Source organism: Labrus mixtus, chromosome 2 (assembly GCF_963584025.1).
Source record: "Labrus mixtus chromosome 2, fLabMix1.1, whole genome shotgun sequence".
NCBI lineage: Eukaryota > Metazoa > Chordata > Actinopteri > Labriformes > Labridae > Labrus > Labrus mixtus.
The window spans coordinates 23,334,125-23,347,266 of NC_083613.1; the positions used below are offsets into that span (position 1 = coordinate 23,334,125).

The 13,142-nt window shown below is 38.8% G+C and overlaps 1 long non-coding RNA gene across 3 annotated transcripts in view; it reads left to right on the top strand.

Moving 5' to 3' along the window:
* Positions 1-5,749: 5,749 nt before the first annotated feature.
* Positions 5,750-13,142, top strand: part of LOC132989550 (uncharacterized) — a 185,759-nt gene continuing 178,366 nt past the window's right edge. For all 3 annotated transcript variants that reach the window (XR_009675925.1, XR_009675922.1, XR_009675924.1), the window contains exons 1-2: positions 5,750-5,898; positions 6,607-6,723. This is a non-coding gene — a long non-coding RNA (uncharacterized LOC132989550). The remainder of the gene's footprint in view (positions 5,899-6,606; positions 6,724-13,142) is intronic.

Genomic DNA, 13,142 nt, shown 5'->3' on the forward strand with positions numbered 1-13,142 from the left:
ACCTGAGCCGACTTATTCTGGTTTAACTGGAAATAAATGGTAGCAAGGCCTCTCGTGGGAGGGTTGGCGGTCAGGGATTGTTGCAAAGTGTTATGAAGAAACACAGGGGAGAAATGAAGAGTGTGCTGCACAGAGAACAAAACACATCAACGGAGGCCATGTGGACTGAAGGAAAATCTGATTGTTTTCAGTTCATGGACAGCTTCACCAGTTTCTGCACCTTAAAAGATTTTTTTTAAACTTGAAATTCTATAACACAGAATAAATGTGCACTATAGTTGGTGCTCAACATATATTTTGATCAATCAATGCTATATTTCAAAATGACAAAATGGTAAAAACAAACCTAATTGAAAGCAAACTAGTCGGAAGTGTGTCCGCTAAACTTTAGCGGCTAAAGGATGCAAATTGTATTTTAATTACTGATTGATTGTTGCAATTTTTAAAAGGCAACATTTACAAACATTCTCTGGTTCAACCTTCTGAAATTTGTAAATGTGTTGCTTCAATCTGTGTTAAGTGATACCAGTTTGAGTAAAAAACTGGATCTGGAAAGATAATGTAACAAGGTTAACAAGGTAACGTCAGCGTGTCAATTAGTAAATCCAGGTGCAGCGCCTCAGTGGCTTAAAGCGCCGGCTTAGTCTCTACAGTCTTATTATATTTTAGTTTCTGTTTGAGTTATTTTATTCCTTTGCTTTGATCTTTATTTTTTCTCTACTTATATGGTTTACTAGCTGTTTTAACAGCTTCTTTAATGATCTCTTCTAATGTGTGGCTCTTAACCTCTGTCGTTATGTTTTGATGTCTCATGAAAATCACCATGAATCGCCTTGTTGCTGAAATGTGATATAAAAATGAACTTGACTTGCCTTGACACAGTCCTTGTTGCACCGGTCGCAGGTGGACTCCTTCACTCTCTCCTCCTCACATTGCCTGTCTGACACAAAGATAATGTCATACAATACACGGGGAAAAAACTGTAGTCTCATCATAGAAATTACACTTCAATTGCTATTTGATCCCTGCAGAAGCTGTTTGAATTATATTCTCTTAAAATGGAAAACTTAACAAGAAACTTTTGTTTTTTCAGTTCTTTTCAAGGGCCTTCCAGCCTTCAGCGGTTTACGTATTAATTTGCCTCAAATTTGACAAAGAGTCACATGTCATTGTACACCATGTCTGAGCTGCAAAACATTAAATGAGGGGACATTAAATAAATGTGGATTAGATTGCAACAAACAGCATACAAAATTGGCCGTGTCATTTGATATTAGGAAATGAAAACGCCTGCAACACAGAATACCACATGAGGAAAACTGAAGCACATGAATGGAGGTGGATGTCACTTATCAATAGTGTGTTAAAAAATGCACTAAATGTTGTTGTTACAAACAACAAATAAGCTTTTCCCACAAATATTAACTTACATTTAAACAAGATTCTTTAATATATAAAATGCTTTTCTGTAATCACGTTGAAACCACCTTTAATGAGAATAAATCAGCGCTCACTTTTTGAAGAATAAAGATCAAATTCGATGACCATTACACAGTGTTCATGCAAGCTTGGTTTGGGTTTTAATATTTAAAGTTACGGGGGCGATATGTATTCACATCTGTCATAAAAGAGTTGGGAATGTGCTTTACCTTGATGTGCTTTGATTTATTCTGCAGGCCCTGAGGTTATCCCCGTGAATTAGGGAGCATCAATAAGGAAAGAGCATCTCCCCTATCCCAAAAGTGATAATTACCAACATCACTATTGATCTGACTATTGATGCATTGCTAATTGTTTTCTAGCAGTTATTTATTTAATTCTGTCTCTGGCTGTGTGAGTATGTTGACCTTGTGCAGCAGGAAATATAAAGCTTGTTCACACATTGAGATTCCACTTTAAATCCTAAAACAGCCAGGATTTTTTTCTTTTTATCCATCTAATGGAAAAAGACTTGGTTATGATCTGTTCATGAGCATGAAGAGCACGAGCAGAATTGCAATTTGGGACAACATCAGGTTTAATTTTTACTGCACTGCAGCCTTGAAGAGTGATGTTCTTGAAAATCTCCATAGACTTAACTGAAAGTTCAATACGACGCCATATTGATCTATTACAACACTACATTATCTGGGATATAGAATAATAATGACGATTATTCATCATTACGGGTGTATTGGATTTAGCACATCAAAAATGTATTCATATCTATCAAATTAGTTTCCCTGCACATCAACTCAAGGTCTGACTTGTAGGAGGATGTAATTTGATTTGGGATACATTGTGGAAGAACTTTCGAGACAGTTTGAAAATATCAATGAACAAAGTTTGTGGCAGAAAAAAGTGGCATAAGAAAATCAAATCTATACTAACTCAATCACACCATACATATATGATTATTCTAAATAATCAATGTTTTGCATGCTTGCTAGGAATATGTAAGATAAGACAGCTCATTCTCTCCCTTCCCTCCCTCGATGTATTAAATTGGAGTTTCTTGAGTGTATTTGAACAGTTACCTATCAGTGCAGATTTAGAACGAAAAAAAAATCAAACGTATGATATGATGTCTGCAGCAGTTTAAGAACAATGGGCCTAATTCACAAAAATCTGCCAAAGTTTTTTCTTCAAGTTGTTCTTAAGAAGTTCCCATGACAAGCCCAAGGCAGATGCATGAAGGTTATTCATGTTGTAAATGATTACTCTCTTTTTAACATAACATACTTAGAATGTGTTACCCAAGTGCTATTTAAAATTAATTATGCCAAAGTTTACTTACTATAAATCATATAGTTATAATTTTGTGTCATGATATATAAGTGCAAAATTCGGGAAAACGCAATAAACTGCCATCACTGGTAGATACATGTAAGTATCTTCAGTTTTTGTAAATTTGATTTTAGCTCAGGACAACGCCTTTCAGAAACGTTGATGAATCTTCTTCAAAACTATGTAAATGGATTTTAAGAATACATTTCTTCAGTGGTTAATGAGGTCCAAGCTTAGTAATCTTACTAAAAAGACTGCATCATCTTTGACTTGCCGTTACAGTATAGTGCCCCGATATCCTGTTTTTGTTCTGTTATTATTTAAGATGTAAACAAGAATTGTAATTGACTTGTGGGAGCGTACTGTTTTAAAATGTTATATTAGCAGGTGGATAAAACCTTCAAAACATAAAGAGACTATTGTTTTTGCTTGTTAATAAAGCTAAATATGTGTAGCAGTTCATTAGTGTGATTGAAGATTGGACATTTTACTCTGCGTGTCAGAGCAAAGGTGCTCTGGGACACACACACAGCACGGAATTCACATTACGGCCAAATGCTGCATGTGTGTGCATGCAAGTGCGTGCCTGTGCCTGCATGTGTTCTGTCCATGGTTGACCATGGGAGACAGTTGGCCTTTGCCAGGACATCTGCTACCTGTCACAACATTTTGTGTGTGTGTGAGCACTTCATCAGTATGCCCTGCCCGGCTCTGCCCACCCATCAGGTACCTGGTTAGACCTTTAGTCGGAGCTGTAACAGAACATCAGCGAGGGCCATGTAGGTGTCATATGTGAGGCTTGTGTCAGGCTTGTGTCCCAGCATGGCGGTGGGAAGTCCTTGAAGAGGGGGACGCTCTCTCTGCTCGTCACAGGTTGAGGGTTTTTGGATTCTGTCCAAGAGAGAAGAGGTGAGGATGTGAGTAGTGATGACATTGCTGGCCTGAGAATGAGTCGGCTTGACTGGTGACCTCAGTTCCTTCAGCACACATAATAACCCACGGTTGAATCTCAGGTGATGTAATATTACTTTGACACACAGTTAGTGATGGATTATGGCCTTTTTTGAGACACATGCACATATTTACAATGGATGTCAGGGGTTGATGATTTGAAGATAATTACAGTGTATTTATTTTCTCCCTGCTCTTCCCTCTGTGTCTCCCTCCAACTCCCGCCCCTCCAGATTGTGAAGCCAAGCCTCTAGCAGTGTAGTGCTGAAGGTGTGTTTGTGCTGTTATGCCCTCTGGCTTGGCTGCCAGCTTACTCCCACTGATCTGAGCCAGAAGGCAGACTGCCGAGGAATACCGATCACCTTGCCCAGACCGAATCCTTTGAGCTCTATCTGGCATCTTTCCCCCTTCTGCCAGTTTCCTCCTCTGCTCCTCTCTTCCCCCTTCTGAAGTTGACAACAAAGACATCCTCGGGGTCCTCCTTGATGTGAGACCCACTCTTGATCTTTTTTCCCCATGTTTTTGTACCTTATAGTTGCACTACTTTCATATTCCGCAAGCACAATATTTACACACCAGAAGACAAAGAAACAGGGGTCTTTTCATGTTGGAGCCCCTGCCAACATGTTAATCACCTGAAGACCTGCAGTGGTCATGTCAGTCGGCGGAGGTGGGACACTAGTCAGACAGGGCTGCAGCACCTCATTGGCCCCATATTTGTCCAAAGCATTTAGACTATCTATCTATCTATCTATTAAAACCCTCTCCTCCACATACGTCCTACTGCCTCCTCTCTCCTTACCCCATTCCGCCCCTCAAGCCCCCCCCCCCCCCCCCCCAACACCCCACCAACCCCACCCCACAACCCCCTGCCTCCATGAAGAGAAATCTCTGAAGAGCTAATTAGTGGTGGAATGGAGTCCAGGAACAGCCAACAGAGCTGAAGAAGGGAGATTGGCGCTGGTGCTAGCTTTATCGGTCAGGGCCTGACAGAGGGGTGACAGTGAGTGGAGGCAAACCACCGGCTCACAACTGACAGAGACAATAAAGTGAGCCTCTGAGCCCGAGAGAAAGAGAGTGACAGACAGTCAAGACAAGGCTTCAGGATATAGCCTCCTGCAGACAGCACAATCCCAGGCAAGTTGCACTCTGTCCCTGCCAAAATGTTGTGTTGGTTGACCGTCCCGTCTGAGTGTGTATCAGTATGAAGAGCGAGTGCAGCTTTGCCTATTAGATCATAATTTTGACACAGTTCTATTTCAAACTGGTGTTAAACATCACAGCAACAACACTGTTCACGTGTAACAGTGATTGCAAAAAAAAATCGTATTTATGTATTTAATAAACTCACTTTATTTTTTTAACAACAAATTGTCTTAAATGTAGAAGAGAACAAGCACTGAATTCATAAAAGTGCATAAAGGTGCATGTAGGCACGAGCATTTCCTTGATTCAGTAATTATGACTTAAAAAAATTTCGACAAAGTATTTGGGCTTTGCTTTTATTTTTTTCTGGTATTTAACCACACTTATATGATATTCATACCATCATGGCAGTTGTAATATTTATTTTACAATCTTCCAGTTAATTATCCTCACGAGCAAAGTAGGAATTTTGGAGCTTAGGCAATTACTCTGTTTTGTGTTTCATTAGTGTATTAATAAAGTAAATGCAAATTAAAACATTATTTCAACAAATGTTTTGTTGTTGTTGTTGCTGTTAAAGGTTACTGGAATGCAGTTTTTATTGGTATAATTACTAATGTGGTTTTATTGAAACCTGTTGAATTTAATAAAGAATTTGCAGTAAATTGGATTAAATCAGAGACTTTTATCTTGTCTCTAGAAACAGATTAATGTCAATTTATCTTCAGGCAAGGGACAAAGTTTTTTGTGTGTTCTGTTTCTATCTGCAGTAATCAGAAGTCATGTGTACTGTCAGTCTCGGCGCAGGTGAAAAGTAGCACACCTGGTCCGGAAATCCCCCCCAAAAAAAAAAAAAAAAAAAGAAGATTGGCGGCCGCTCTCGAAGATAGCTGATGGTTTCCGAGATTGCTAACCATAACAGTTTATATCCTGAGAGTTGGGGAAGCAAAGGTTGAAGACTGTCTGCTGCAGGTGTTACATACGTGGAATATTAACACACTGACGAACAACGAGTTTATTGACGGCGCGTGAAAGGTAAATACGCGCGCGTGAAGTTAGTACAGTGCTAAAAAAGCCTCTTGTTGCTAAAGCAGTTTCAATTGCTTGCATACTTTGTGCCAATACATTACCAGCAGGTGTTGTGGTGAAGCTATGAAAGGGTGCTATTAAAGCTATTAAAGTTTACAGTTAATGAAGTCATAACATACTTTTAATGTATTTATTGTCCATGTGTTTCAGGTAGGATATATCATATATGTTTTTAATCATTTCTTTCAGTAAACATGACTCTTACAGTGGTCATGTTGTAGTCAAAGTTTTTGTTTAAAGTGTTTCACCTACATTAAGTTGGTAATATACTGTATAATGAATATCAATTAAACCGACAGAACTTCTGCAACTTTGCTGTTGTGTTTACTGAAACCACAATATTGTCAAAAGAACAGGACATGGTGTTAGTCAAAGAGGATGAAGAAACCTACTGGCTTCTTCTCTAGGTTAATATGCCTCAATGTATGACTTATATACTAGCAGCAGTCAGATATTTTAATGAACTTTTTTAGTTGTGGCTCTGAATTATGTCTCAAATGGTTTCAATGGGGTTTGTTCATTATTGGCTTGTTGTGCATTGTATTAATTGTATTGTCCATGTTGTTTTTTATGTGTAAGAATTGACCATGTGGCAAATTGGTTTCTCCACTGGGAATTAATTAAGGTTTCTGATCTAATCTAATCAATTAATAGAGGAACGACAAAGAAGCCCTTCTTGAACGATGGGTGGATTCAACGTTTCCTGCAATGTCACCTATCTGCCAGTCTTTCCTTCCACAAACTACACTTGGAGTTACCGCCCACCTATTTGTGAGTACCAAACTTTTAATGTGACGCTTTACTTGTGAAAATCCATTAGACAAAGACATTTTGACAAGTCGATGTAGGAAAAGCACAGGGGTAATTTAGTACATTGTGGCTTGAATAGAAGTTAGCCCTCTCAGTTTCATGGTTCATGTACTGGTCATGCTGGCTCACTGTCACTCTGTTTTTGGCTTAGGTTAAGATTTAAGTGAGGATGATATGTATACATTTCAACCAAGTTTCAAGAAAAAAAAACACATATTCCTACCAATATGTTGGCATGTACTGCTACATTTTGAACTTCATATGATTTTAAACGTTTCTAATCAGTATATATGTTTTAGTCAACATTGGACATCATGGCTACTTGTTTATGACATGGTCACTTGACTGGTTCTGCAGTTCTCCTCAGCTCTAATATGTAATCGATGTGTTTTGACACAGCTGTCTTATGCCTTGTGTTTTAATGCTTTCGCTAGTAAGTATATTTTTCAATTACTTATATGTTCTGTGAAAAAGCTTTAAAGCTGACGCTGTGGTACAAATCCAGCCACAAACTGCAGAGAAACAGAGACTTACAGCAGAGCATTGAGCAGCTGAAGAGCAAGATTTTCCCCAGGAGTTTTGGAGTCTAAAACAGCAATAAAGAGTTGTGGAAATTGACTTGCACTAAGTAGAAACAGAAACAACACAAAATAAATTGTGATTCTGCTTTGTATCAAAAAGATGGTTAAAAAGAAAGTGTTTGCAAACTAGTTTGGCAGATCAACATAATAATAACATTTCAGTTCTACATTTAAAGCCGGTTCCTTCTATCCTTAAGTGGCCAAATTGATTTATTTGAGGTTTAAGTAGTACAAACTATATTGGTTGCTTTGGTGTGTGATTACTCACAAGCCCCCAGCCATTTAAAGCTCTGTATACAAAGCACATCTTATTTTTATTAAGTAGCTCTGTTAGTCATCAAAGGTAGCAAGGGTTACACAAAACAGCGGCCACATTGAGGAACACAGGGGTTTTTCTTTTCCTGGCAGGAATTATGAATGGTTTAAGAGGGAAATGTATCAAAGATTGTTATGATGTTTGCACCACTATACATTTTCAAACAGGTCAGAGAGGTGCCATTACACTTTTATGAAAATTACTTATTTACTTTGTCAAGTAAATCCAATCAGAATGCCTGCCAGCTATCCAGATAGCAAACAGGGATAATTAGCATCACTGGGAGAGATGGCGTCTCCTTGTACTCTGGCCTCCACTTTCTTTTATCTGTAAAAAAGGTGAGGTGGTTGAGAAGCTAAATATTTACAGAGTTTCCCGAGTGAACTAAAACACACTGTCCAGTTTTGTTGGCTTTTTAAATGGGCTGTTTCTTCAACGCTCTGAAGAAGGCCTTTTCGAAGTGTTTTGTCTTCCTTAACTTTAAAAAAATATATATTTTGAACATGCAAATGAACTAAAGGTTGTTAATGTAACTTCACCCAATCTGAATTGCAATACAAACTCTCGTATTTAATTTGTTGAAGGCTGTAGGAACCACAGTCTACTCATGCTCTTATCATGCTCCCATGACTTATTTGTGTCTGTATGGGACTATGGGTCATGTAGTTGATGTAATGTAGATTCTGAACACGCAGCTGAAAATTGGGTATAGGGTGTTCTGTTCCTGTGACACACTCAACTCAAATGACCAGCAGTGAGTGAAAATCCCTGGAACTTTTCTCAGATTTTCTGTTGAGGTGGTTTAAAGATACAATATGTAAATTCCTTCACCAGGGGGCTGTCAAAACTACAATAGCTAAAGATGACGTTGAAGCTGGCGGGGAATCATGGGAGTTCTCTTTGCTTTTCTCTGTTGTATAATTTAGATGACGTTTTTTATCAGAGCTGCACATACAGCAACAGTATGGCAGCTTTAGTAGCAATTCCCGGTTCCTTATGTGGCGGTCTTTCACATAACATCCAGTGTTTCCACGGCAACGATAAACATTCTGTCCGTCATGGCGGCCGCCACGACAAGGAACGTCCTGTTACAACTATAAAATTACAGATTTCTCTGGCTTTGATAACTGTTAGAAATATTTGAGGTAACGTACTCAACAAGAAAATATATAAAACATAGGTTTAGACAATTTGTCATTAACTTAGATATTTTAATGTAAACATTGTCATACAATTCTACATATTGTACGTTTAAGTCAATTTGTTCAAGTGGTTTGTTTCTAGATTCAGAACATTGTTGATCCTTCAACAATAGATCAGGATGAGCGTTCTATCATGGCAATAGATTGTTGCTGTTCTATCAGTATTTTTATATGCACTAATTAGTTTTCATGCTCTAACGTTTTATTCTCTAATATAAATGAAGATACATTATTCTGTGTCCACAGAGATTTACACCAGGGATTGTTGCAGACATCCCTTGTGTTTACAAATCCACCACCTCTGGAATGTCCCCACTGTGATTCCCCAGATGAGTTCAGTGGCGTACTAATTAAATTGTTTTTGTACAGAATGTACTAAAAGAAAAAAAGGATGTATACTTATCTGTTCAAATAAACCACCCAAAGGACATTAGACAGTAATATATATAAACTTGGAAAATGGAAACGGAAACAGTATAGTTGTAAGAAAGGTGTAGTTTTAATCATCATATGTGCATCCCTCTGCCTTTTGTTTGTTTTTATCACCCTTTTCCTAATCTCTATAACAGTACTCTATCTACTCCCCCTGGTGTTGAAAAACAAGTCTTGAATTGAATTGAATGAATTTTAACTTCTTAACCTTTAACGAAAGTAAAACCGACGTGATGTTGTTTGGACCTAGTGGTCCCTGTGATGCCGCTTTTATGGACCTGGGCTCCTTGCAACCATATGTATAGCCAGTGGTTTCTAACCACAGGCGTAAAAAAGGATTTAGATATTAAAATGGACAAACAAAGAAATTGGGTTGTTAAACTAGACATCTAGTGTTTACAAGCTCAGGCTTTTATCCAAGGTTAAGTCCTTTTTAACTTTCAATGTTTTTGAACGTCTTGTTCATGCTTTTATCTCAACCCGTCTGCACTTCTGTAATGTACACTGTTGGCGTTTGTCAGGCATCCCTGTCTCGCCTACAGTTGGTCCAAAAGGCTGCTGCTCGTCTTTTAACAGGTACACAAAAGCGACAAAATCGCTTAATGGCCGCACAATACATTTTAGAACTTTTGCTGCTCTACACCCTGTTAAGATCACTCAGATCTGCTAACTAATTGCTTTAACCACTCCAAAAACTAGGCTGAGGACCAGAGGAGACCAAGCTTTTTTCAGCTTTCGCTAAAACTCTGGAACAAGCTGCCGTCCTACGTCAGGTTGACCCCGCAGCAGATAGACCCGCTGTAATGGTTATGCTAATCCGTGCTACGCTGAGTCAAACCATTTCAGCACATAGGAGCCCTTTGGTCGGTCAGCGTGCAGGACCGACTGGCTCTGCTCATTAAATCTGAACAGAATAAGCTCAGGAACTGGATTCAATTGACGTTTGTTGTCACAAGTCACTCTGTTAGTCTACATTACTTTTGTTTACCCAACACCATGGCCGGTAGGTTGAACAAATCCTCCCTGACACTTCACCAAACACCTGCATTTGTCGGGTGCCAGATGCTTACTTCCAATCCTGGTCAGCATTTATTATGTTCTGTCCCTGCGTTGATGCAGAAATGTCCACACCTACATTGCAATGGACCTTACAAATGACTTATTTCAACACGCCTTTGCTTAATTTTGTAATCACTTTCATTTCAGGCGATATTGCGTTGCTTTAGGTAGGGGATGTGAGAGCCCTAACCTCTAACACAAACATGATCCCTGCACAAACCCATCTTAAGTGTTTAATTAATTCACTGTCATAGACTGTTTTGAGGACATTTCTCTTCCCTGCCCTGCAAAACAACTGATTGATTAATAAAGAATCTAATCCATAGATTCACGACAAATACAATTATAACATTTCCAGCCTTAGTTTACAGTAGTTTTGCAAATTGTTGTAACCTTTAACACCTTTATCCATTGATGCACTGTACTTAATGCTAAAAAGTGTAAAACTGTGTGAGGAAGCAGAACATGATTTAATGAAAGTGAAATGCTTCCAAAGCTTCTTGCTTTGCAGCTACATCAAGGAGAGGCCTGTTACACTTTGTGAATATGCCCCATTATATTGTTTGTCCTTTTTTATTGAGCTGCTGTATTCTCATAGATAATTCCTAACAGACCCCCAAGGCATTTCTAAAGGCACCCAGAGCAGCAATATTGATCAGAGATTGTCTCCTGAGAACTGGAGGTCAATCTGGATAGCTGAAGTTTATTACCTCCATCCGGATGAAGACTACTTGTATCTGAAAACCCCCCAATTTAAGAATAGTAAAGCCCATGTTGGTGGACAAACTTGGGAACTGATTGTCCTCCAAATAATAATTGATGGATGTCCAAACTAGAACAACTGGCAAGTGATATTCTTTTTTCCGGCTTCTTGGGAATGGTATTGTCCTGTTTTAGATCTGCCTAAGACATATTGTGTCGACCCTCGGGTGTGCTGAATTATTAATGGTGCCCTAATGACAACTGTAGTCCTAGATATAAGAATGACCTTAAAAACATTGATCTTTTTTTGATGTTGCATATCACTTTGAACTATAAATCTATTTACATTTGACCCTTGTAGACTGATCTAGAGCCAGCATTACAGATGAATATGAAAACTGGTGACACCGTGTATCACAGTTAGGGCTACTTCTTTAACTTATGTTGTTAAAGTTTCCATAATTATTATGTTTTGTTCAAAGTTAATACCATACAACCAAAATTTTTCATATTTTGCATTTTCCTTTGCCTGCAACAAAAAGTCCTACATACGGGAGCCAGAGAGAAGAGCTGTAGTTGTCAAGCTAAAAGAGACAGAATTGTTGGTCTCTAAGTATTGTTTTTTTCATGATTAAGTATGCTCAGAATTTGTTTGCCATATATTTGTATTCTAGCTCTGCTGTAGATGTCAGCATAAATTTAGTGTCTGTGGAAGGTTAGGAGGAAGCTGCAGGGAGATGTCTGTTTTTTTCCCTGGCTCTAAGTGAAGGTGACAGGATTCAAATATGGTGGCCTTGTCAAGGGGACCTGTGAGGGTCTTTTCTGTGACTGAGGAACATTTCTGGAGGCATCCTGCAAGGCTTTTGGGTTTGTGATGGCTTATCATCAAGGGAACCTGCATAGAAACAATAAGAGTGGCTTTGTTATGTTTTATTTTTTAAACGCTGCCGATGGCACATCATCAAAAAAAATCACTTGAACCCAATACCCAGCTTCTTCTGGTCGGCTTTGATAGACAGGGGTAAAACTGGCTTTTGAAAGAGATGTGTGTTGAGGATGAAACATATTTCATCCTGAAAGTGTAGTGTGTATTGATTTTGGAAAGTTGTAGCACATAAAAGTAACATAAGCCATGTTAAAAGATATATGAATGGTTGCAGATGTGGAGGTAATCTAAGATGGAGCGCTTTTATTTATCCTTGGATCAGTGATTATTCACAAGATTATACAAAGTCGATACTTCAAAAATGACTTCAAATTCATAACATGCTAAATATATACAGGATAGGAAAAGCATTTGGAGGACTGTCAAGGTTTTTAAAGGTTTACTTAGCAAAAGTAATAGATGAGAGATGTCAGTTTCACAGTTTATAGGCCCCCTGTGTCCCTAGGGGGCTGCCGTAGCCTCTGGCCATTCTCTCCTTACCTTAGGCATCACCTGGAAAAAAAACTGATGCTTCTAGTCATTCTGCATCCCTGCATCTGTCTGAAAATAATTGGTCAGGAACCTTCTCTCCAAAAAAGGGCCATGAAAGAGTAATAGCTTGCAGCAAAAACACGCATGTCTGACAGATCAGATTTTGAACTGAAAATGTATAGACTTACACTATGTGCACTACAACCCCAGTTCCTAGTTTAAACAAAGTTTCCTTAAAGGGGCTATATGTAACTTTTTACATGTATAAAGCCTTTTTTATCGCCCATTAACAAGCGAACGGTTAACTGATGTGCAAAAATAGATGTTCACTGTCTATCTGTGTTGCCTGTATAAAAAGTTTCCAGGAAGTGACATTTTCTGCACGTTCTCAACATCCTCCTCACTCCGCTCCGCTTACACAGATCAAGAGCACAAACTCATCACACACTCCCGCTACAGCCAGAGGCCGCCTTCCACACACTTCTATCCGCCCTAGGAGCTCTCAAAGACAGACAAACTCATCACACACTCCCGCTCTCAGCCAGTGCCTGCCGAGACTGTCGTTTGTAGGATGGAGAATGAAGACAGACATACAGACTCCTTCACAGACTTTCACATGTGTATGACCGCTTACCTCCTCTGTAAACATTATGCCGGTAAATATCCAGTGT